The sequence below is a fragment of the Spinacia oleracea genome, chromosome 4 (assembly GCF_020520425.1).
Source record: "Spinacia oleracea cultivar Varoflay chromosome 4, BTI_SOV_V1, whole genome shotgun sequence".
NCBI lineage: Eukaryota > Viridiplantae > Streptophyta > Magnoliopsida > Caryophyllales > Amaranthaceae > Spinacia > Spinacia oleracea.
Window position 1 is genome coordinate 102,377,588 of NC_079490.1, and position 27,262 is coordinate 102,404,849.

Sequence of the window (27,262 nt, forward strand, 5' to 3'; positions counted from 1 at the left end):
TTGGCATTGTTGCTTAGACCATATCAACAAGTTAACATTCATAAGCTCTATTTTGATGGACTTTTGAAAGTTGGTTGATTTCTAGATCAACTTAAGACAAGCTAGTCTTACTTGTTGAAAGTAACAAAGAATATGAACTATTGTTAGAACGCCTAGACGATAGAGTTCAAAGCTAAAGAAAGGTTTTATGACTTTATTATTTCACATGGATTTGAGTGAATATAGGTTTATTTACTCAAATGTGATATAAGTTGAATCTGTTTGGCTAGTTCAAAGATTCAGAAGTATAAAATCCACTCGGCAAGAAATCATAAAGATCTAGGTTAGATCATGTTGATGATTACTTGAGACCAAATATGATCATCAATGATTGTGTGTTGTAATTTCACAATCTAGCTCCATAAGATATGGCATATCTACGTTGGAATGATCGAAGTCAATTAGTACTTGATTCGATCAATGATGAATCATAAAGACTTTTCCTATAATTTCTAAAACAAAATGCTCAACTACCACCAAACTAAACCAAATTCGTCAAAGCTATTGAAAAGTAATTTCAGGATATCTTTTCAATTATATATATATCTAAAGAGTTGCTAAACTCAGTGGGAGCTTAGTGTTTGTTATTCAACAAACTAAGACCATCTAGATATATGTTTCATTGTGATTTATTCAAATGAGACACAAGGGTATTGTTTCTACCACGAATTTTTGAGAACATAATGTTTGTTTGCTCGAAATAATGTCCTTTTGGAGATTCGTTTCCAAAATGACAAGTGGGAGAAAATAGACCTCGAAAGTTTTCAAGGCGAACAACAAACATAAAACGGACATTCCGGAGGCTTTTCGAAGTGCTTCAGAAAATCCGAACTTATTCTTTAAGGACTTTAGAAGTGGCTTTAAAGAATAGATATCTCTTAGAAGACTTTACAAGCGCTTCAAGGAGAACAGAATATTCAAAGGACTTTCAAGTGGCTATTGATATTCTATTGTTTGATGTTCTATACCCAAGTAGGCATAGAATTCAAGTCACTGAAACTGTGAGATTCTTCTATTAGATAGTGAAGAAACATAGAGATCAGATCAATGAAACTATGAGATTCTTCTATTAAATAGTGAAGAAACCTACAACTTGCAGTCAAACTATTATCATGTAGATTAATGAGTTTGTGACTTGTAAGAAAGCTATGACGAAACCTAGATTCCCTAAAATGGTTAGAGGCCATATATAGACTCAAATGTTTTAAATGGTTAGAGGCCATAAAACATACTCAATGTTTTGATGACAAAATTGAAATTTTGTTTTGCAAGAATAGTTTCACACCTATTGGTTGCAAGTTTGTTTTAAGGATAAAAACCATCAAACATGGAATTGTGTTCACACACAAAGCTAGATTAGTTGCTAAAGGTTACAAGCAAATTCATGGCATGGATTGTGTTGAAACCTCATGCAAAATCGTAATGCTTAAGTCTATAATTCAAGCAATGATTGCATATTGGTACATATGGCAATTGGATGACAAAACGTATTCCTCAATCAAATGTTGGAATAAACTATGTACATGGTATGTCATAGGATTTGTGGATCCAAATAAATGCTTGAAAAGGAAAGCTAGCTTATGAAATCTAAGTACAGATTTAAGCAAGCAATTGGGAATTAGAAATGTATTTTAGTGAAGCTAATAAGTATTTTAGTTTCATAAAATGTACATGATTCTTATAGATATATAAGAAGTTTAGTGGGAGTACTTAAAACTTAATTGGTCCTATGTGTATTACACACATATCTCTCTATTGTGAAATAACATTCAAATGCTAATGACTTAGATTTGAAATAATTCATCAATGATGGACCATGGCGAAACTTAGTACATACTGGGTATTAAGATCTATTTACAAAAATCTTATGATATTGTTTTGGATTAAGTAATGGCATTTACTAAATCAAACACGAAAGTCTCCATTGGAGATATTCGACCCATGTGAATAAATCTAAGTAAAGGATGTTTGAACTATGTATAAGCATTTACTAAGTTAAACATCAAAGAGTCTAAATGAGATTCTTAACCTATATTATATGTCAAAGAATTTAGCTGGATTCAGTATCTGCTGAAATTGAATAAGCTAAAGTTACATGAATAGAATTCAATTGGGAATTATTCTGCAAAAGAATTTATCATGTATGATATAATATGAGGATCGCCAAAAACGTATCGTATGACTTTAGCCATGACGAACATATACCAATCTCTATTGATCTAAGTGAAGATCAACTAGATTGAGATCAAGAATACTTATGGTACTTGAAAAGGTACATAGGAATAGTTCTTGATTCAAGGAAATAAAGATATGCTAAATATTGATGCTACACGCAGAAACACTGGCAAAGGATCAAGCAAGACCCTTTGGAGTTAACCATTGATAAGGACGAGCTATAGAGCATCGTGTTTTGAAATGGCAACATGGGTTGGAGACCATGAGTTGTTGCGTGGGAAATTAAAATAATGATTTCTATGTTCTAAGATATAGTTGGAGAATCTTCCACATATCTATGAACTGCCTGGATAGGTAAATCCAAACAAAGCATCACTAGCAACCTATACAGTTGAAGTAAAAGTAATTATTGCCTAAGAAGCAATAAAACAGGGGTGTTTAAAGTTCTTCACTGAACTTGGGTAGATCACTTATCTGCTGGCTTGATGGTTCTTCATTGAAAAATGCGTAGAACCACTCTTGAAAGCAAGAAAAACGTCTGCTAACTTGATGGTCCTTCATTGCAAAATGCGTAGAACCACTAATGTAGCAAGAAAGACTAGATCACAAAATAAACATACTCAAAAGATCTTATCATCATATCTCGAAGAACATTCGATGAAAAAGGATATTAAGATTGGCAAAACATAATAACTAAACCTATGCAACAAGTGAGAAGCAACACTCACATTGTCGCACTGGAAATCAAGCATAGCTTTGAATTCCATGAATTGTTTTAGAAGATGGGTTTGAGGCCCATGGTTATAAAACATTGGGGTTGAACATTTATCATATATGAAATGTATTTTCATATTCCATTTAATCTTGGTTTAGTATTAAATGATGAGTCCCTTCAAATTTGACGATATATTCAAGATAGACTGTCAGGACCAGTCCTGTGACTAAGAAATGTCTATCAAGTGAACTTGAATGTCAAAGGTTGAAAATGGTCCCTGGTCGGAGTTTTCTATAAAATTGGACGCATAGAAAACGTTAGACGATTAGAATGCAAGATGACTAGTAGTTCTGTTTCTTGAACTATGTGGACATGGCAATGTCATAATCATTTGCATAGATACTTACTTTGGGAAGACTAGTATCGGACAAGACCTATGAAACTTTACTGTAAGAGATGAAAATCTGTCATAAGTAAATTTCATTAAATTATTAGACACTAAATCCTCAATACCTGAGTGATTTGAGATTACTTGTTTGAGAACTGGTTGCTTTGACGTTGACCAACCGTCGCACCGTAAAAGGAGGCTATAAAGGCAACGCTCAGGTAATCACCTATCAAACGAAGTCTAATCTCAAGATCGCAAGATTGGGATTGTCCTCCCATAAATCGGGATGAGATGCTTAAAAGTTGTACAAGGCCACTCGGAGAGCTAGAAACTGTGAAATGCATGGCCGTGCTCGGATGAATCATAGGCTATGATTATCTGTTTATTTGATCAGTTGAACTCTGAAACCGAGGAACACCTCTGGACATAATAAGGATGACAACTCTTACCTTATGTTCAAGAGCAAGCATCGAGCGACAAAGGAATTAGGAAATGCACACTTGTCCCTAAGGACAAGTGGGAGACTGAAGGAAATAATGCCCTTGGTCCAAGTATGCATTCTATGTTAAGTCTAATAAATGCGGTTCAGTATTAATTAACAAGTTAATAATTCAGTGAGATCAAGTGAGCTGAATGCCTAGCTAGAGGCCGCTTCAGTTCAAGTGGAATTAATGATATTAATCCACAGCTTACTCTTGACTGAACCCGTAGGGTCACACAAATAGTACGTAAACGGATCAAGTATTTAATGGCATTAAATACTCCATCTATGAATATTCGGAACCGACGGATCTTGGTTTCAGTGGGAGCTAAGATCGTCACAGGCAAGAAATGAATACTCCGGAAACGATGATATTGCCGGAAACGGAAATATGGATCGTATCGGAAATATGAATATTATCCAAGTCGTAGATGTTGCCGGAAACGGAAACATGGTACGTATCGGAAAATATTATTGGAAATGGAAATATTACCAGAATCGGAAATATTGCCGGAAACGGAAATATTGTCAGAATCGGAAATATTGCCGGAATCGGAAAATAATTCCGAAAACGGAAATATTAAATATTTGTTCGAAACGGAAATTAATTCCGGAATCGGAAATATTAAATATTGTTCGTATCGGAAATAGATTCCGGAAATGGAAATTTAATCGGAAGCGTATCGTACGAATTAGCATCGGACGAGGCCTGCCGGACGAAGGCCCAGCACGAAGCCAGGCCATCGCCCAGCAAGCACGCACGCCACAGCCCAGCGCGCACAAGGCCGCGCATGCGTGGGCCGCGCTGCGTGGGCTGCTGCTCGCATGCGTGGGCAGCCCTTGTGGCTGCCGTGTGTGTGTGAGTTTGAGCTCATGCGAGATTCCTGAATCTGCAAGAGTCAGTGTATGATTAAATGTCTATTCCTATTGGATAAATTGATTAAGTAGAATTCATGTAGAATTCTAATTCCAATTAATTCGCATCCTACTAGGATTACGATTCCTTTTCCATAACTCTATAAATAAAGGCCTAGGGGTCATAATTTATACACAAGTTTTTAAGTATTCAAAAGTGAGTTTTTGAGAGAAAATTCAAACACCCATCTTGCCCCAAAAGTGCCGAATTTTCTGAGTACCTTAAGGGCGATTCTAGTTGGTCAATCTTAAGGCGGATCCGGACGTGCTGTGGACTTTCTACGGAGGGACGACACTTGGAGTCCTAAAAGACTTGTTCTTGTTCGGTTCGGGCGCAGCTAGGGAAGGCACGCAACAAAGAGTATGCATCTAAACTATGCTAAATGATTATGTGTAAATAATATGTTTCCTGGGTTAATGGTTGTTTCCGCATGATCTATGTAATGTCATATGTATCATAACCTAACAAGAACCTACAAAAATCGTACGCCAAAAGGAAGCATCCCAACATGCATACTTGGGGGCTCCAAGCTACGAAACGACCGTAGAAAAATAAAAAATATATATACGCGATCAAAGTCTTACGCCTCAAGGTATGTTCCTCGGGCCATATAGACTCGCCCAACTATTGCAGTAACTGTACGCCTTAAGAGCGACAGTTCCTTTAAATAATCGCCCCAAAGCGACAAACACCGTAGTCCACCAATCGGCTACGGCTTCTCGAGAAATCATCACGACCACTCAACTCATTGTGATTTCTAAATAAAATTCTACGTTCCAAAAAATAAAGAAAAACAAAAGAGAAGAGAATACGTAGAATTTCCAAGTGAAATAAACGAACGAACAAGAGGCCAACTGTGTCATCAAAAGACCAACCCAAACAATATTTTCAACGCCCCACTTGGGCGTGAATTATTTCAACGCCCAGGCCTGGGCGCCGAAAATGAGCCCAGGCCCAAAAAAAGAGCCCTGACTTCTGTAGGGTCCTGCCGTATCCATTCAACTCGAAAATTGCCGATTTCTTTACTGAAAGTCGCACTCCACGACTTCATCAAAGTAGCATACCACTACAAAGATCGCTCGCACTTACGAGCACGATCCCAAACACGATCAAGGACATTACAAAATGCGTATCCCCAAGGAACCTCTTTGACAAGAAATGACCGTCAAGCACGAGTGCTTGAGGGCTCGAAAGAAAAAATATATCTTAAAAGAGAGTATGTAAAGTTAAAACAATATTCACAGACTACGATGTACGAAGTCCCGTGTTTGGATAATCTAAAAAGATAAAACCAGATTACGACCTCAAGACAAAGGTCGCCGTTGATACTTATACATAGTCCCCTAGTCAAGGACCCAAGTAGTGGCAAAATTGAGCCGTAAAGAGTAGCTCAAAACCATGAAAAACGATGACCACGAGAAAATGGTCCGTCTAAGCATGTTGTCAACCCACATTCAGGTTGCAACTAAATCCGAGCATCCCTCGAAAGAAAATAAATTCTTCAAAAAACAAAAACAGGCTCGCCATCTTCAACCGTCGGGGTCTGCATCACTAACCGCGCAGGTCCTCAGTTTTCGAAAATGAAAAGAAAATAAATTCTTCAAAAATAAAACAGGCTCGCCATCATAAGCCGGCGGGGTCTACGTCACAAACCGCGTAGGTCCTTATTTTCAAAACATCAAAACAGATTCGTCCACTTCTATCGGACACACCTTCAGCAGGCGGGGTCTGCGTCAATAACCGTGCAGGTCCTCAGTTTTCGAAAATGAAATCTTCAAAAACACAAAACAGGCTCGCCATCTTCAGCCGGCGGGGTCTACGTCACAAACCGCGTAGGTCCTTATTTTCAAAACATCAAAACAGATTCGTCCACTTCTATCGGACGGGGCGTCCACCCTCAGCGGACAGGGTCGCCCACCTTCAGCGGGAGGGGTCTGCGTCACTAACTGCGCAGGTCCTTAGTCGCTACAGCGATAAATTTTTCTGGTTTCCCTTTTCCAAAAATCGAAGGACTGGTTTTCTGTTTTCCCAAAAAAAGCGATGTGCTGGATTTTCCTTCGTTTTACGTCCTATAAAAACAAGGGGGTTTTCTCGTTTAGGTAACCTTAAAAATGAGAATCTTTTAAAACGTTTTACCTCGTGATTGGGCTTGGCCAGGCCTAGTTACACTTTATAGCTTTGATTTCGAAAACATCTTTAGATACTTCCAATGACAAAGTGAGGGAGTTTCTATACTATCGGTTAACAGATTCCAATGACACGTGAGGAATGTGTTAACGCTTCAAGTGATGACCCTTAAGTCAAATGTTATCACCCGGGGGCTCGTGAGACCCTCGCAAAACAGGTCACATACACCATGGCTTGTATGACGCACTCCGTCTAGTACTTTGACCATCGTCTCATCCCGAGACTCAGTCAAAGTGGGGGCTAACTGTAGACACCTACTTTTTTCCCCATTCCCGAAAGGGAAGGTTCGATGATGAGAACACAAATCTCCACTTGGCAACGCATCTCCTATAAAATAACGAATCTCAATCACCCATTCATTTCAGCCAAAGAGATAGAAGCCTGTCAGAATTAGGTGTTGCACTCCAACATAAATCCTAAAAGAGATAGAATTTGCATTCGTAGTATAATTCAAAAATAAGAGTTACGTATTAATTAAATTCCTAACGAACCTAGAGTTCGTAACGGGCCCAAACGCATTCTGTCATAAGTTAATACGCACTAAAAGACTCGGATAAGTCTCGAAAGCTCCGTGTTTTAAAGAGTCCAAATCTGACAAGAACTCGGCCCAGATCACATTTTCAACGCCCAGCCCTGGGCGCCGAAATCTTTGGCTCCCAGACCTGGGCACTGAAAATGCCTGGGGCCGTTTTATTTCCAGATTCTTTTTGGATTCGTATCTTAAAATCTATCTTTCCCTATAAACTCTTTCCCTATAAATACATATCGTATCTTAAGACCCAAAAGTCTTAAGGATTTAAGACTTTTGGGTCTTGGAATCGTTTCATTCATTTTGGACCATGTTTTTACTTTTTGCATGAATGAAATGTTTTAATAGCTTTAATGATTGCATGTTTTGCTTTTATTTCAAAGTTATTGAATTGTATGAATGGTTATTTATTGCAAATACTTTTCGATTGTAGTAATCAATATGGCCGCGATCAAAACAAAACTCAAAGTAACAGAAATTTTGGATGTAAAATTGAACCTATCAAACTTTCTTGATTGGGAGAGGAAGCTTCGGCAAGTCCTCAGGTGGAACAACCTTGAATATGTTGTTGACAATCCCATCCCAGCTATTACTCAAAGGATATGACAACAGAAAAGCACTGTGCCTGGGCGAACCACATGTCGCTAGTGATGGATCTTATTCTTGGCTCAATCCCCAAGGATTGGAGTGCAAGGTTCATGGCATATGAGCCATGGGCACTCCTAAGGCATCTTAGGGATATATGTCGTGGTAGATTCCAACATGGTGGTCAACATGTCGACCAAAATGTCTTTGAATTGGTACATTCATTTGTGTATCTAAAGCTTAATGCTCCACGGGGTTGTTGCTTTGACATCGAAAGACAAAAGGCAAGGGAAATGGTCATTGATCTCAAAATGACAGATGGAACACCAATTAAGGCTCATACAAAGAAAATGGTTGGGCTTCTCAACCGCCTTGAGTTACTTGGTGAGCCATTCCCAGATTTTGCAGCTGCTGGAATACTTTTGAATTCTCTTCACCCTGGTTATAAGAAATTCAAGCTACTCTATTTCTCCAAGAAAAGGGAAAACATTGTTAGTGAGCTAATTTATTTGCTTAATCAATATGAATTGGACTTTGTAAATGATAAGCAATCGTCACTAAAAGTAAAGAGTAAGAAAATCAAGAAAAAGGTTCCGGGAAAGATCCAAAGCAAGGGTGTATCTCCATCTACTCCAGGAGGGCAAGTGGCGCCCTCCAAGAGAAAAATGAAGAGAGATCGTTCTCCATCTACATCGCAATGCTTAAATTGTAATGAAATTGATCATTACAAAAGAGATTGCCCTAAACTAAAGGAAGAAAAGAAGGACGAAAATGTCGCTTCTCCTTCAGGTATGTATGTTATATATTGTAATCTTGCTAATTCTACTTCTTGGGTATTAGATACTGGTTGTGGCTCACACTTATGTTCCAATTCGCAGGGACTAAGGAGAAGTAGAAAGCTTGATAAAGGCGAGATGGATCTACGCGTGGGAAATGGAGCACGGATTGTTGCATTAGCCGTATGATCTTATTTTATATCTCTGCCTAGTAGTTTCGTTTTGGAACTAGAAAACTGTTACTATGTTCCTAGTATCACCAGAAACATTATTTTCATTTCAAGTTTGGATTCTAAAGGATTTAGTTTTCAATTTAAAGATAATAGTTGTTCTTTTTCTTTGAATGGAATGTTTTATGGTTCAGCACAACAAGAAAATGGTCTATATGTGCTAGATACGAGCAAACACATTTATATCATAAATACCAAAAGGCTAAAACTGGTGATTCCGATCTCACATATCTGTGGCATTGTCGATTAGGCCATATAAACACAAAGCGCATGGAAAGACTTCAACGGAAGGGCATTCTAGAATCATTTGACTTAGAGAAGATTGATCAATGCGAATCTTGTTTACTTGCCAAAATGACAAAGCGACCTTTCTCAAAGGTGGGAGAAAGAGCAAGCGAACTACTAGGGCTAATACATATGGACGTATGTGGGCCTATGAGTACGAACGCTAGAGGTGATTTCAGCTATTTCGTAACATTTACGGACGATTTCAGTAGATATGGTTAAATTTACTTAATGAAACACAAGTGTGAATCGTTTGAGAAATTCCGAGAATTTCAAAATGAAATAGAGAATCAACATGGAAAGAAAATCAAATCTATAAGATCTGATCGAGGAGGTTAATGTCTTAGCCACGAGTTTTATGACCATCTAAAAGAATGCGGTATTCTTTCTGAATTGACTGCTCCAGGGACACCTCAATGGAATGGAGTGTCGGAACGGAGAAAAAGAACCTTACTCGATATGGTCAGGTCAATCTACAAGAAAATTTTATCTATAGTGACACTTTTTCTATGACGCTTTTAAGAAGGGTCACAATATATTTGCCTCCACGAAATCAAGGAATACACATGTTGACAGTTTTAAGCGCTTATGCAAATATTGACAACAAAAAGAGTCGCAATATACCAAAATAAACTCGTTTTCACTCCCCGCTGGATTGAAAAATCCAAAGAATAAAAATATGCAATCCCGCTTTTCAGTTTTCACATCCCCACGAAATCATCCTCAACCTCCCTCTATCCTCAACCGACTCGCCCTCACTCTAGATATTCTTCAGAAAAATCCCAAATTTTTCTCAAAATAATCCCAGATTATTATTTGCAAAACAATCTCCTCAACTCAATTCTCTCTCATCCCTTTCAAGTTAAATGGGAAATCTGGAGAAGCACATAATTCTTACTTTCACCGCTAATTTCATCTTTAATTACAAGCTTCTTTGGATTTAAAGATTTGATTTTGTAATTTCAATATTGAAGATTCATTCGAACCCACAACACCACCTGCAACACCGTCAACAGATCCATCGCCGCTAATTTCACTGGTAAGTTTTATTTACTTATTAATGTTCTATATTATATCAAGTTGATTGTATAATTAGTTTCTGCAATTGAGTTATAGGAAGAGGTATCGATGGAACAAGTGTGTGGTTTAGGAAGGGGATTCTTTTATGGGAATCAGGGACACAAAAATTCTACAGATTTTGAGCCTTTGAATTTCAAGGGGAAACATATGCTAAATAAAAATCCTGCAATTACTTTTTCTTTGTTGTGAACTTCCATAATGAATTGATCAGTGTATACTGTGAATATGAGACTTTGGTTTTTATTAGTTATACGGATTAAGCATAGGCTTCACTTGTGTTCCTGGTTGTGCCAAGCACAGAGATATTTCATTAGGGTTATTATCTGGTTGAACTTGCTGAAGTTATACTTGCTGAAGTAGGGGTCTATTGAACTTGCTGACGTTAAACTAGTCTGATACATTGCATATTTTATGCCCTGTGATATTTTCAGATGAGAGAAGGCAGATTGCAAGGGGTTGGTCAACGAGTTTAGGATGGTTTGCCATGTTCTGCAAGGAGATGTCAGCAAAGATGTCTTCGAGGTTCCAAAAGACTAAATCAGTTATTTTTCCTGTCAAACATGTGTCATGTGTGTGGCTATTAAGTTCTCCCTTCTACTGCAGGGTTGCCGAGCAATCTTGGTTAACAAAGACAAAAATCCTAAGGTAAATCTTACTGAAGTTTTTCAACTGAATAGAATGTCTGTCTCATGATACTGACTTAGCTAGTTAATGAATCTCTTTGAATTTGACTTGATTTCTCCAGATGTTGTGGGTTACTGGTTTAGTGGAATCCTTTAAAGTTGGATCTGATTAGTGGCCTTGGCTTTGTTTGTCCATTCGGTCATTTCTGGTGTGTTTGCCGTCTCTTCCTCTTGATTTTGGCTTAAAATCTTGTTGCACGAGAGTTATAAACTAAATTATTAGATTCAATGTCCTATCTGCAAGGCAGCAGACATTTTTATTTAGTTATATTAATTTCAGAATCTTTCGTGCTATTTACATGAGCTTTCGAATGTCTGATATGTTCATATTTCTACTCGAGAACCAATCAATTCGGAGTGGGACTACTCTTTCATAAAATTTTGAAGTTATTAAAATCCATATATCTTGTTTAAATTCTTTTGATACCCGATTATTACATGATTGAATTTTGTTTTTCTCATGGAAGATGACTTGTTCTTGAACCACCTAATGTCTATCTTGTGTATCTTGGATTTCTAACATTGTTTGGAGAAGTCAAAGTTAGTAATAGTTTGAATAAAACACCTTGTTGAAATAAAATAGTTTGAATAAAATAAACCTTGTTGAAATGAATTTGACAATATACCAAAATAAACACATGTTACAAACGTGTCCTTGCTTCCCGCTTAGTATGAAAATTTAAAAGAACATACACACTGAATTTGATTTTGATTAAAAAGCGGAACTTTAATTTCTTGAAGTTGAATGAGCATATTTAGTCGATGCAGTATATCACATGTGCTTGTAAGAGCTCTCCTAATAATTAATTCATATCACTTCCGGTGTTAATGGTAATATACTTAGTATAATTAAATTATATTGGTCAGAAAAATTGTAACGAAGACTTATTTGCATTATATCTCAAAATTACCACTGTTTATGGCTCTATTCCTTGTGTTTGAGTAAGAAAAATAGTTACAAAGATTAAGATACTTTGATTTTAAGTCTTCAGAAAAAGGTTTCTCTTTTTGAAAATTACCAGTCACGTTGCTTGAATTAATATCTTTTTAGTTTTGTATGCTGTAATTTTTTTTTTCGCACCGCCGTCTTGCACATTCTGTGTTTTCAATGTTATGGGATCAAGTCCTTGGTCTGTAGTGTAATTGTAGACTTACTTGTTGATCGCCTGATATGATGTAGTGTGATTGCAGAGTTACTTTTTTATCACCTGATACGATGCATAGTTCTCTTGTTTGATGTTTATACTTCTGCTTTGGTGGACAATCTCTTACTAATCAAGTCTTTTACACCATATAATTGGGTATAAAAACTGTCTTCTATTGCTATTGCTGTTACTTTCTCCACAATAACATAGATTTTACCTTCCCACTACCTATGAATATACACAACATGCTGACTCTTTGTGAATAATACTATTCAGAACATGTTCTTTCACCGTGTTTAGCTAGAATCAGGGAGGTCGGGAAGGTAAATCAAATCAATTTCTCCGTAATTCTGTATTACTTACGTTTATGCGGCTACCTGCTATTTAGCATTTGACAGTAGAAATTTATATTAATACATACTAGCAAGAGTGTATAGAGCTCTCTGCATTTTAGTCTGCAATATGCCCTTCCTGGCATACCTATGTGGGAAAGCGTATATTGGTAATTGGTACAATAATGGGCTTATTTCTTCATTAATAATTGATATAAATCAAATTTTCATTTGTTATTCTCTGCTTCACATACACAACATGCTAACTCTTTGTGAATAATACTATTTTGAACATTTTCACAGGTCAATGCTACAACAACTGAAGCACTAATAAATCTACACATATCCTCAAGAAGATTCTTCATTCCCTTTTCCATCTAGACATTGAATCAGATTTTCATCTACTCAATGTCTTCATAGCACTTACTTTTGGGTACTGCTTTTTGGGAGGGGGAAGGGTTCTCATTCCAAGTTTCTGTCTTGCTCAAGTTGTTACCCTTATGTAGTGGTTATGCTTATAGATCCTGGAGAGTTTTCCTTTTTAAATGTAGTTGCCTCCATTAGATGCTTGATGCCTAATGAGCCAGTTGCTACGTCTTCAGAACTTTAGCTAATCATGTTGTTTATTGCTTTGAAACTTGGGATGTTGAACTTAAGTTGCAATTAAATTATGCAGATTATACGTGCGTACTAGTACGAACAAGGAATTAGTTAAATCAGCTTGAGTACCTTTAGTTTTAATCAATAGATTAACTACGGAAACAAAAATACAATATAAAAGACAGGTTAAAGCTGAAATTAGGGGATAAAAATACAGTATATTATGCACTTATCTGAGCAGAATGCTTGTTTTTCTTTTCTTATTGTCATTTTATTCTTCTGTAGACAACGAACTTGTGTTTTATAGTTTCCTGCCCTAACAAATTCTTTAATTTTATGTATGATAACTAGAGTTAGTAGATCCCTGCATAAAGCTTAAGATGTTATGATAAGATAGATATTATAAACCCTTCACATGCATAAGAAAAAGGTGCGGATGCACTAACTGGATAAAGATGAGAACCCAATGTTGGAGCCTGCCCGCATTTCTCAAGACTGGGGCAGGAGTTGGGACAAATGGCCAAACAACAGGTTGATCACTGAAATGGAGAAATGTTTGGCTAAAATGAAAACAAAATAAATCAGCATCATTAGATTTAAGAAAATACATATCAATTATGGATCTAATGCCACCATCTAAGCAGCCATGCCAGAATAACCAAATAGTGTAAAAGAAGATAATTTCCTCAATCAAATGGTCAATTGGTTGGTTGTAATATCCCTGCATCGTAAGACACTGGCCAAAGTCCATCCTTCTGCTGACTCTGTTATTATTAGTGTTTGCAGTAGTTGGCTTCTTGCAGTTCATGATGCACTGGAATATAGGACTTCTAGTATGGTTCAATACTTTTAGATATAGGCTTTCAGCATGTACACCATAATCTTCCACTTAATGATGCACTGGAATATAGGACTCCAAGTGTGGTTCAAAACCTTCAGTTATAGGCTTTCAGCATGTTTCGACTTTTGTATAGCAGTTTTGCACCGACTGTGCTTTTGACGAACATGTTTAGTCAGTTACTTTCTGAAAGAAAATGGTAAATTTGGTTTCATCATGAATTTCTAATTTGTTGCAAGTTGTCATGATACATTGCCTACTTCATATTAGTTGCTGCAAGCTTGATATGGTGTTAAAAACTTAATCCGGTCATCCATTAACCTCTTGATTTTGTCTTAACTTATTGAAATCAGTAAAAATTGGTTAAATAAGTGACAACTATTTCCCTATCAGACTGTCTTACACTCACTACAAGAAAATGGGGTACATATTGACGCTTTTGCTATGACGCTATTAAGGAGGGTCACAAGTTTATTAGATTCGTGAAAACTGAAAATGCATATAGTGACGCTTTTGGGTGCCTACACAACTATTGACGATAAAATGGGTCGTAATATACCAAAATAAGCACACGTGTCCTTACACCCCATTAGTTTGAAATTTTCAAGAGTAAATATTTCAAGGGACAATCCCCTTTTCACACACCCACGATCTCAACCTCCTCTACTTCTCTCAACCGATTCGCCTCTAACTATTAATGTTAATGTTCTATACATGCTTGTTTGATTGGTTATACTGTAAATATTAATGTTCTATACATGCTAGTTTGATTGGGGTTATACTGTTCTTGGCTATAATTGTTCATTTCACTCAATTCAATTCCTTTCTTTCAACCTTTTTTCCTCTTCTATTTCTGATTTGGTGAACTAAGTTCTGCAAGTTTTAGAATTTCTGTTGCATTTTCCCCTCCCGATATGTTTTACTGAATTGTGGGTGAATTTTCTTTGTCCGGTGAGGGAATTGTAGTAGTTTTCGCATAGATTGGTGTTGTAATACGAAGTTTACAAGTATATATTGTGATTTTAGTAGCTATTAAGTCTACAATTGATGTAGGTTATCCAGTCTACAATTGATGTTTGTTGGTGCGTAGTGTAACAGTGGGAGACATTGTGGGTTGGTTTATCACATTTTACACCGTTTTCCTGAATTATATGATGTTTCGGTAGGATGAGAGGGATAATTGGCTGTTAATGAAGCTGTTCTTGATTTATTATTGTCTGTGAAATGGTGAAGCTGCTAATTTTATGAAACAGTGTACTACTCCCTTTGATCCAAAATTGTTGTATTAATTAAAAAAATAAATTATACTAACCTGAAAAATAAATAAAAAGTCCACTAGTTTTGGATTTTAGGCAATCTAATTCGACCATCAAGGGTCCAGATCTGGACTTCCTATAGCTGAGTTTTACCTCCAAATGACAAAAGTTGTAGAATGCAATGCACCAAGTTGCACTGTAATTAGAAGCTCAGATTTTTCTTATTTGAGGATTTGGCTGTTGATTCTAGGGATTACTCTTCTAGAGTAGTATGAAATATCCTAAACAACAATGTTCGATTTAACTATTTCAACTAGTGTGCGAATATAATAAGTTGGATTATTGATGTTTGATTTGTTGTTTCACTTCTTATGGATCAACAGGTTATCCGTGGTAAAGATGTAAGTCTAGTACTTACAAGAGGAAGGTTCTTCTGATTTTTAATGTCGCTTCCCAATGGTAAATACAATTCTCAATTCCCTTTGTGTATTCTCTTGGTGTGCTGATATGTGTCTCCTTGAACCCTGTGATAGCATCAATCTCATGAGTGTTCTAAGAAAAGTCTTTTGATGTTGTTGTAGACACTATCACTTTCATAAAATGTTGTGAAATGTCTCTGCTGAATTTAGATTCATTGCATGAAAAGCAGAAGAGTGATACCTATTAACAAGAACTACCCAGTAGAGATCATCTTGATGGATTTGGGATTGGCTAAAGCTAAACCGTCTGAACCCACATCTCTTTAGTTTAGGCCTGGTAATTGAACCATACCGTGCAGCAAGAGTGACGTACCCTTTCCCCAAGTCTTGCTTAATGCTCTATTTCTCATAAGTCATAATCACGTTTTACCATGTACTTTTTATCCTCTTGAAATACTTTTGAACGATCTATCCAGACTTGCTTGCCCATCGATCACCTGGATGCATTTTGCAACACACTAACAACGCGTAATCTGGGAACTTTAACTTTCTCCTAGAAGTTTGAGAGAGGTGATTTGGAATATAAATTCATTGTGTTCATATTTGATTAGAGTGCTCTTATGATTGATTTGATTAGATTAATTCCTCTTGATCCTCAAGGAGTCACGAGTCAGTCCAACAGGACAATTTTGATTGGAGTTCTTGCTATGATATGGTCCCATGTGGATACAACAATCTGTTTTTTCCCCTCGAATTCTTTTCCATTTGGAATTTTCTCATTTGAGGATCTTGTTTTCCTTAAAAGTGTAGTGGTTTAACGAAGTCGAACTACAAGGAATTGAACATTTTGTATAGGAAGTACAAGGACCAAGGTTTGTTCTTTCTCCAACTGTAAGTTTTTCTTACAGTATCTAATATTCAGTGGTCTTAGATGTATGTTGATGTGACTGTCATCTTTATGCTAAGCTTTGAAATGTTAGCCTTCCCATGTAGCCAGTTTGGATGGCAAGAACCAGGAAGTAATGAAGAAATCAACGAAGCAGTCTGTTCTTCTTTTAAAGCAGAATTCCCTTTATTTCAGAAGGTAATGAATCTCAGAAAACATGAAATGAGACCCAACTGCTGAAAAATGTAACGCTAAATGAAACAAAATCATATAATATGTGCTTTTTATTTATTCAATCAATTAGATATTACACTTTTTCTTCTTGTACTGAGGGTTGGCTTAAGTATCTGGTATAATAAAAGATGATACCACGCATAAAATCATCCATTAGATCAAATTTCCGATTAAAAGATTACACTACACGTAGAATAATTTGTCACTTCTCGTCTTTGTTTCCTGTTTATCTGCATTTGCAATTACTGAAGGTTCAAAGAGAGACTTGTCTTTCAATTTGATGATAGGTCTTAATTCTAAAATCTTGACTCAAGATTACTAGAGAATGCGAATTGTTGTAAATGTGTATTAATGCCTGCTGAGAATTCATATTGTAGCTCAAGTAAATATATGTTGATTGAAATCCATCTGATGACCTACAGACTAGAGCAAATGAAACTCGTATAACCATAAATAGCTTCATCATCATTTTGAATGTGAGTTTGTATTGTTACCATAAGAATGTACCTTTCCTTGAAGGTTTTTGCCTCATCTTCTAATGGAAAATTAACTTGATTAATACCCTCCTCATACTGAACTGGAAAACATATTTAAAAATAAAATTTGTAGGAAAAGAAAAACAAAAGTTGTTTATCTCCAAGCCATAGACGAGCCCTTGATGTAGATTTTTGTCCTTTGGTCGATCTCTTTTGTTCTTTTAGAGTAGAAATCCGTTGTTTAGTTTCCCATCCTTGCCTGACCCTGAAGGTTCTTCTAATTTTTGACTGTTATGATTCTCAACAACTCCACGGAGTATATGCAACTTACAAGTTAGTTATGTAAACTCCGCAGTTAGATGTCAACAAGAAGAGTGCAGCACCACTTTTACAAGTTTTTAAAGTCAAAGAAGTTTGGAGTAATATTAGATGAGATCAAATGAAACTTTTCGAAATTTTTGGTGGACAAACAAGGAAATGTTGTTGAGAGATATGCTCCTGTGATCTCCCCCTTGAAAATTGAGGTTTGATTAAGTACTCTCTTCTAATACTTATATATTTGAAATCCTGTCAAATGTTTTTTTTTAATCCTATCAGTATCACATCACGACACAGGTTCCAAGTCGATGTAATTCGAGAGACAGCAAAGCATGAGTTCGATGCAGAGGAGCCAATACTCGTTTTGAATGAGGTTACTATTGATCGAGGGATATCCTCATACCTCACAAACCTAGAGTGCTATTGTGATAACACTTTTGTGACGTGTTCAAGCAGACGGATTAATTTCATCCACCACGTCTGGAAGCACTGCGTATTCAATGGCAGTTGGAGGATCGATGGTCCATCCACAGGTTTGATCTAACAAACTAAAACACTCTACACTCTGCTTGTTTTTGTGTAAACATGATGCTCGTAATGTGTGAATCTCCGTTTATTTAGTTGTCTATTTTCAGGGAAACAACGAATGTGCCTTTTCAGTTCCTATGTTACCCGAACTCGGACACCCATATTAGACGTGAGTACATGTATAAGTTCTTATAATCCTCAAGTGGGACAGTAATTCCCAGACTGTTCGTATTGACCAAGCCAAATTCAGATTCTGTTAAACTTCTATGCTCCGAACTGGTCAGGTACACAATGTTTTTATTAAAAATATGCCATTATTTTCAACTCTACTTTGATGTCTTGTATTTCTTTCTCGTGTATTTTATCTGAATCCTTAAATAAGTTGGTCGTGCCATCAACATGAAAATCTACTCTAGTTTCAAGTAGCACGAGGTGTATACATTAATGTTTGAAAAGAACAGAAGAAGTTAAGCATATACGTGGAACCACGAGTTCGATCTGAACTTTTAGATGAGTCATCTTTCTTCAACTTTGTTTAGGCCTAGAAGGATGTTAAGATTGGAACATCTAGAAGATTATTTCTAGTACGTGCTGGACATTCTTTCCAATATTAAAATCTTTGCTATGTCGTATACTACATAGTAAACTTTCTGCCCTTTTGGTAGGAAGGTAAGTTTTCTTTTAACATTACTTAGAGAATTGGAGACCTAGAGGTATTATTCTTCTTTCACGACATTGCCCAGCCAATTGGAGACCTAGAACTATGCCCTTAGCTTCATCTACATCCACAGGCCACGAGTGCTTCACCTATGAGCAAGCTCCTATCCTCACACTTCCTTCATGGTCACGGATTACCACTCCTAAGCTGCACCCTACCGCCTCATACTTCCTTCATGGTAACAGATTACCACCTCTAAGCCGCACCCTACCGCCTCACTTACGACTGCATTAGTGTTTACCTTTAGCCACCCATGATGCACTGTCCACTGCACTTCTCATTTGCTCGGTCTTGCGCCTGCACAACCTGCAGCCCCTTCTTATCACTTTGAGCTCGTCTTTCATCGAGTGAAAAGCATCAAGTAGGTTGTGTGCGCCTGCAATCAGTACCCCAGGGGTTCTGCCCTCCCCACCCCCATAAAATGCACACATGAGGTAATTCTTTGATCACTCTTCAAGCAGATTCTCAAACTAGAAACCCCCACATTTTCACCCACACAAAGAAGAGGAAACGGTGAGTTTGGAGTTTTTGTAAATGTTTATTACTTGTTCGATTTAAGAATGAAGAACACTCATCAGATTAGTACACTATCCAATTCATAAGAGTAACTTAAAGAAATAGAAGTTCAAAAACAGTTTACACAATTCCTCACCAAAAAGAACTTGAAATATACTATAGGAGTAAGATGGAAGATACACAACGTACCAAGGGAATAAAAAGAATACCAATAACAGATTATTCCATTGGTCTATTGATGAGAATGATACATGCGCATCAGACCGCTAACAACATCTATAATTCTATATCAGGCTGATTATGCATTAATCTAGCTAGCCATATACTTACAAGAATATTATATCTTTTATAATCATCTTTAATAATCAAAATGTAGAACTTTAAGCATATGTAAGTCGAGAATAGTTGCTTAGAATATTAACAGTAATTGCGAGATTGATTATTAACAGTAATTGCAATTGTCAACTTAGTACGAGGTTCATTCAGTAGCTGAAAATAGTAGTAGAGCTTTGCATAAAACTTACTTTTCTAGGTATAACTAAGAAACACCCAACACTCACCCCCTTTGTGAAACATCACATAGTGAGATCTCCATTTGCTCCTTATTTATACATTGCAACACCCATTTGAACCAATCAGCAAAATGTAAAAAATAGCGGCAGTCAGCTACGTTTTCTAAACCCGTTGTCTCCAATATATGTCTGTTTTTTTATGAAAGTATTTCCTCAAATAAAATAGTGTTATAATGCTTTTTCCATTTCACATTTATGACATAATTTTTTATGTGTAGATTAATGATGATTCAGGTGGCAAAGGTAACAATTAGATCAAGATATTGAAGCTCCGATTTCAATCACGGGGATTTAGGAACGAATTTTTTTTTTATGTTAAAGGGACAAAAGAAGTTATTTTTATTTCTAGTGTGATTTGCTAAGAAAAAAAATTTGATGTATAGATATATAATATTGGATCCTACTGTTATTTTGGTATGTTATTAATTAGTTTGATTATTGGACATTGCAAATACGCACATGGATGTTTTTTAATTAAAATTAAGTATGTGATTAAAAGTAAGTTTGATTATTGGACATTCCAAATATGAACATGGATGAGTGTTTGTTGTTGTTTTGTTCTGTTGTTGCAGTCAGTTGTTTCTGTTGGTTGGTTGATGTTGTTTGAAGGTTGTTTAGTGTTGTTGCTGTTTGCAGGTTGTTTAGTGTTGCTGCTATGCTTCATTCTACCTCATGTTTGCAGGTTTATGGTCTGCTTGGTGCATGTGTTTCTGCTGCAGTTTGGTTTTCATAGGCTGCACTGTTGTGTTGAAGGTGCTGCTGGTGTGTTGTTGCTTGCAGGTTGTCTGCTCCATTCTTAATGATTCTAGGTTGTTTCTGATGGATATGCTTGGATGCTTGCTTTAAGGTTTGTCTCTTAGGGTTGCGGTCTGTGCACCCTTAGCTATGGTTTTTGTTTCTTTGTTTGGACTTTTCTTGTAATACTTCCTTAAGTAATAAAATTTCTCTATTTCAAAATAAAAATAAAAAATATGATTGGGAGGTAAATTGTGACGCTTTTTTGCATCAAAGCTGTTTTGGTGGGAAATAATGGGGAGGTAAATTGTGACGCTCTTTTGGATCATAATCGTTTTTGTGGGAAATATGGGGAGGTAAATTGTGACGCTTTGTTGCATCACAATCGATTTGGCTCAAATGTAGCTCGACAAAAATCAACCACTAAAAGCGTCCTTATATTGAAGGAGTGGCTTAAAAAAGCGTCACAAAAGTTGAACTTCGTGGCTACTAAAAGCGTCATTATATAGTGGCCCAAAATATAAAAAAAGCGTCATCACAGAAAATTGTGACGCTTTTAAGCGCCACTTTTTGACCAAAAAAGCGTCACTATGAGTCGTGTTTTTTTTGTAGTGAATGATGGGTCAAGCCAAACTTCCTTTACAATTTTGGGGACATGCGTTGTAAACAGCAGTACTCACACTGAATCATGCTCCGTCAAAAGCTGTTGAAAAGACTCCATACGAATTATGGACTGGGAAACATCCAAAGTTGTCTTTTCTAAAGATTTGGAGTTGCGAAGCATATGTCAAGAGATTAATTTCGGATAAGCTCGAACCAAAACCTGACAAATGTTTCTTCGTTGGGTATCCAAAAGAAACAAAGGGGTATTACTTCTACAACAAGTCAGAGAACAAGGTATTCGTTGCTCGTGACGGTGTCTTTTTGGAAAGAAATCACATTTCCAAAATGACAAGTGGGAGAATAATAGACCTCGAAGAGATTCGAGATGAACAACGAACCAAGAACTCTTTAGAAGCAGTTCAAGGTGAAGAACCTCCAAGGCCTTTAGAAGATCCAGTGGGAGTAGTTCCTCAAGACGTTGTTGCCCCTCGTAGGTCACATAGAACTAAGGTTCAGCCGGACAGATGGACAGGCGTCCTCTTGACTGAAAACTTAGATATTCTCATATTATATAGTGATGAACCTATGACCTACAAGAAAGCTATGACGAGCCCAAGATCCACTAAATGGTTAGAGGCCATGAAATCTGAGATAGACTCCATGTCTGAAAATCAAATCAAGAATTTGGTAGATTTCTCGGATGGGTTTACACCTATCGGATGCAAATGGATCTTCAAATTGAAGAAAGACAAGGATGGAATTGTATACATATACAAGGCTAGATTGGTAGCAAAAGGTTACAGGCAAGTTCACGGTGTTGACTATGATGAAACCTTTTCTCCAGTAGCTATGCTTAAGTCTATTCGGATAATCCTTGCGATTGCCGCGTTTCATGACTATAAAATATGGCAAATGGATGTCAAAACTGCCTTCTTGAATGGTGTTCTTGAAGAGCCTGTGTTTATGACACAGTCGGAGGGTTTTGTCGATCAAAAGAATCAAGGAAAGGTATGCAAGCTTAAGAAATCCATCTATGGATTAAAGCAGGCATCAAGGAGCTAGAATAAACGATTTGATGAAGCAGTCAATAAGTTTGGCTTCATCAAGAATCACGACGAATCTTGTGTATACAAGAAAGTCAGTGGGAGTAAAAATTGCATTCCTAGTCTTGTATGTAGACGACATACTGCTTATTGGAAACGACATTCCTATGCTGGAGTCTGTAAAGACTTGTCTTGTAAAGTGTTTCTCAATGAAAGACTTAGGAGAGGCACAGTACATATTGGGCATCAAGATCTTTAGAGATAGATCTAAAAGGATGATTGGACTAAGCCAGAGCACTTACATTGACAAAGTGCTAGCTAGGTTCAATACGATGGAAGCCAAGAGAGGCCATCTACCCATGACACATGGAACATATCTTAGCAAGACTCAGTGTCCCAAGACATTTGATGAGAATAGAAAGATGAGTGGAATTCCATACGCTTCGGCTATTGGATCCATCATGTATGATATGATTTGAACAAGGCCGGATGTTTAGGTCGCACTCAGTGCAACGTGCAGGTACCAGACCTAGGTGAGGCGCATTGGACTGCTGCCAAGAATATCCTAAAGTACATGAAAAGGACTAAGGAGCAGTTTCTGGTCTATGGTCGTACAGATGAGTTGATTGTTAGAGGCTATACGGACGCAAGCTTTCAAACCGACAGAGATGATTTCAAATCACAATCTGGTTTTGTGTTCTGCCTCAATGGCGGAGCAGTAAGCTGGAAAAGTGCTAAGCAAAGCACTATTGCGGATTCTACAACTGAAGTCGAGTACTTTGATGCCTCATAAGCAGCAAAGGAAGCTGTTTGGATTCGGAATTTCATCGAAGAACTTGGGGTTGTCCCCTCCATTAAAGGACCAATGGCTTTGTATTGCGACAATAGCGGAGCCATTTCCCAGGAAATGGAGCCTACGAGCCACCAGAAGTCCAAGCACGTACTGCGGTAATTTCACATACTTCGAGAAATCGTTGAAAGGAAAGAAATTGAGATTTGCAAGGTTAGAACTGACGACAACGTCGCGGATCCATTGACTAAACCGTTGCCACAAGTGAAGCACAACGCACATGTAGCAAACAGCATGGGAATCAAGCATGTTGGAGAATGGCTTTGATTTTCTATGTTTTGTTTTAGAACATCTGTTAGATCTGTGTTTAAACCAACTGGTTTAACCATTTTATATTTATGAAATTCCTTATTTCATATTCATTTAATTTGGTTTAGTATTAAATGAAAAGTCCAAGTGATTCAAAACATTCAAATGGGATGTCAAGATGGATTCTTTGACAAAGAAACACCCATAAGTGAACTTGAATATTGAAGTGACAAAGGATCCTTAATCCGGGTCATTGAAAGGTGACGACCAATGACTAGTGAAGATTAGATTGCAAGTAGATTTGTAGTTCGGTTTCTTGAACTAGATTGACTAGATGTCAAAATCTTTTACATAGATACTTATTGGATCTTGTATCGGATTGACCATGAGAACACTTTAAGAGATTAAAGTCATGTCATAAGCAGTTCTCATTAATGGTGATTAGAACCATTCCTCAGAACATGAGTAATTATGATTGCTCGTTTGAAGGTTAGTTCGCTCTAATGCTCACAAAACGTCGCACCGTAAAAGGAGGCTATAAAAGCAGTTATTGGGCGTACTATGAACCAAAGTTAGTATTCATAGATTGCAAGAATGGATTGTCCTCCTATCGTTGATAGGATATGGTGTTGCTGTGTAACAAGGCCTCTTGGAGAGTTAAATACTGTGAAAATGCTTGGCCGTGCTCAGAATGGTTAAGGCTTAACCTTCTGTAAAAGTTTAACAGTTGAACTCAATAATCTGAGAAAAACTTCTGGAACTAATAAGGATGGCTTGGATCTTACTTTATGTTCAGCAAGTAACACTAAGGGAAAAAGGAATGTGAATGCACACTTGTCTAAATGACAAGTGGGTGACTGAAGGAAATGTGTCCTTCACCCAAGGTGCATTAGTCTAATACCAAGGTTTAGACTAATTACGAACAATTAATTCAGTGAGATCAAGTGATCGGAACAGCTAGCTGGAGCAATGCGCAACTTACTCTTGACTTAACCTATAAGGTCACACCAATGGCATGTAACAGATCACCGGATTAAATGAATCGGAAATTCATTTAATAGCTTTTCGGGAATTAGTTCGGAAAAACATAAATATAGGATATGCCGTTGGATCGGAATCGTATATCGTATCGCGAATATTCGTAAGCTACGCAAAATGAATAATCGTATCGTACGACGGTGATTCGTCAAGTACGATACGATAAACAATAGCTGTAAGGCGTTGGTCGCGAAGACGAGCCGAGACAAGGCTGCCGGCCCATCGAGGCAATCGCGCATGCGCCCAAGTCCCAGAGAGCCAGCAGCTCGCCTGCAACGAGGAGCCAGCCCGCAAGGCTCGGTTGTGCGCACGCGAAGAGCAGCAAGGTAGCAGGCAAAGCAGCAAGGCCCAAGGCCCACGGTTGTGATGCCCGTGTGGGCTGCTCGTGGACTTGGTGCGTATGTGTGGCTGGTTGAGGCCTTGTGCGTTGGCCGGTCATGTTATAACCTTAGGGTTATAACACACGACCATTCAACTTATGTTTTTCCAACCCTATTGCATTCTAATTCTACGTGAGTTCAGTTTAACCAAAATCAAAGAAAGCCCTAATTCTCTCTTTGCCTCCGTTCATACTATTCTTCCCGAAAAGTTAAAAAATCTTGAGTGTTGTCTAAGCTACGAATCTCAAGAAGGATCTGAACGTGTCGGTGAAACAAATAGAGGAACGACAATTGGAGTTCTTTGTTTGTGTTCGTGAATCGATAAACTAGGGGAAACACGCTTGGAATGTAAGTTTGCTTAATCTGTACTTTGTACATGCTTCCTGGCTTTGGGGATTGTTCTGCACATGTTAATATGTATTTAACTGTATTCCCCTACATTTTATAGGGCAAACAATAAATGATCATCTTTGCCATCACGTCTCTATTCCTTAGGTGAGGCATATTCTTCGGTGTGGAAAATTAATTGCATGAGAACTCGATTTTCTTCACATAAAGGTGTGGAGTCTCACTATCAAGCTTCTCAAGATGACCTAGGTTGGAAAACTTCGAAGGCAACATTCTTACTCCCTATAAACACATAACTTAAAGGTCTTACTAACGTATTCCCATATAAAAATTAAACCCCCGAAAGAAAGCAATTTATGTTCGTGGAGCCAAACCATTTCAATGCACAAGTACATGCTTAATCATAAATTATAATGCAATTAATCACATAAAGCAAAACAAACCCTTTTCAAAGCTTTAAATGAATTCAACTAAGTAAACACTTAGCAAATAAAAGACACTTAATACATACTTAACTAAATATGCCCTTCTTAATCTACCCCTTCATCACTTAAAATAAACAATAATTAATTTATTATGGTCCACGAGCAATCCACCTGTTTGTAACACCGTAATAATTCCTTACTAAAATAAAACCTTTTTCCAACTCCAAATAAGGAATTACTAAAGTATTACGGCCACCGTGTTAACGGTTAAAGCTATTTACCAGAATTACGCAGCGGAATAAATAAACTTCAAAGACAGTAAATAATAGTTAATGACCTCCATACAAGTTGGAACCATAACGGCCCAAATGAAAATACCGTAAAACAAAATCCATTACTAATCAAAACTTTATAGTTTAGGCTAATGGAAATAAATAGTGTTTAGATCGATGCAAGAGAAAATAAACTCGCTCAACCAGCCCCATGCAAGATAACTTTTCTTGCAAGTCATCTCTACAAACTTGCTTATCAAATTATTACTCCCCATCAATGCAAATGCAAATGATGGTTCGTCATAGGGTCATTAAGGAAAATTCCATGACCAAACACAAAGCATGTAATCAGCGAAAGCTGAGTACAAACAATCTAGAATGAAATCCTACATCTAACATGCTTCATTCCAACAATAAATTAAACCACATGCAAAATCCATGAATAAACAATTAATCATGACGACAAGACTCGACTCTTGACTCATAGATTAATTAGATTAAGCTTCGAACGGGCCTAAACAGAAATGTCCATTGGACAGGTGTTGGGAGTCCACCAAACACCAAAATAATATCAATAACCCGGTTGTCGGACCATCCCGACGGAATTCCAGCACATAAAAGAAATGAAACAACGTCTTGTATCATTAATAGGAGTAAAATCCCCCTGGCAAGGTACTCACCCCATTGTTCATACTCAAGGTATATACGTTCGAAGATTTTTGAAGCTTGTTCTGGTTGCACTTTACGTTTATTAATATTTTATTCACAAAGCCTACTCAAGTCCCAATCAAGCAAAGCATTTAATAAACGAACAACGAAGCAATACTCCTTTTAAGATCATCAGGACTTGTGATAAAACATTCAAGACTCAAGTGAAATTACTCCCATTTTCCCTTCTCAACATACCGTTTGAGATTCCACGACATGCCTGTTAACATGCGGGTTGTGCACTAGGCACGAATAGTCCTTAATTCAATTCACCTTGACTCATTCTACATATGTGGTGGCTAACGATAGTGTACCTTTCATATGTACTTAAAAAACATGACTCGAAAGTCGACCCTACATATGCGGTGGCTTACATGAGCGTACCCTTCATATGTGGTAAATAACAATAGTGCAACTAGGCATAATATACTTGGCTCATAAGATGCTAGACATTACGTACAATAGCATAAACCATTCCTTGCATGCGAGTAAATCATACATGCATAACCATACTTGGACAACATGCTTGTTATTTAAATTCCACAAACATAACCAATCATAACATGCTTGTTCACTTTAATTCAAAAAACATAATCCATATCCATAACATGCTTGCTCAAACGATCAAACATGAATCCATAAATATTCCAAATACATGAATAACAATATAACATCATCACATGAATTCTCATGGAAATAAAATG

At 37.2% G+C, this 27,262-nt stretch overlaps 1 long non-coding RNA gene across 17 annotated transcripts; it reads left to right on the plus strand.

The window, feature by feature from the left end:
- Positions 1 to 9,873: 9,873 nt before the first annotated feature.
- Positions 9,874 to 20,882, plus strand: LOC110783786 (uncharacterized). Of its 17 annotated transcripts, none has more exons than XR_008919866.1 (10): positions 9,884 to 10,345; positions 10,818 to 10,908; positions 10,990 to 11,031; positions 12,850 to 12,979; positions 15,624 to 15,699; positions 16,465 to 16,743; positions 17,611 to 17,779; positions 17,871 to 18,106; positions 18,209 to 18,385; positions 20,126 to 20,409. It is a non-coding gene; the product is annotated as an uncharacterized lncRNA (long non-coding RNA). The 17 variants fall into 17 exon arrangements; XR_008919871.1 differs by lacking the exon at positions 12,850 to 12,979 and adding an exon at positions 11,132 to 11,218 and having other exon boundaries at positions 9,885 to 10,345; XR_008919868.1 differs by lacking the exon at positions 12,850 to 12,979 and adding an exon at positions 11,132 to 11,218 and having other exon boundaries at positions 9,885 to 10,345; positions 16,470 to 16,743.
- The last annotated feature ends 6,380 nt before the right edge of the window (positions 20,883 to 27,262 follow it).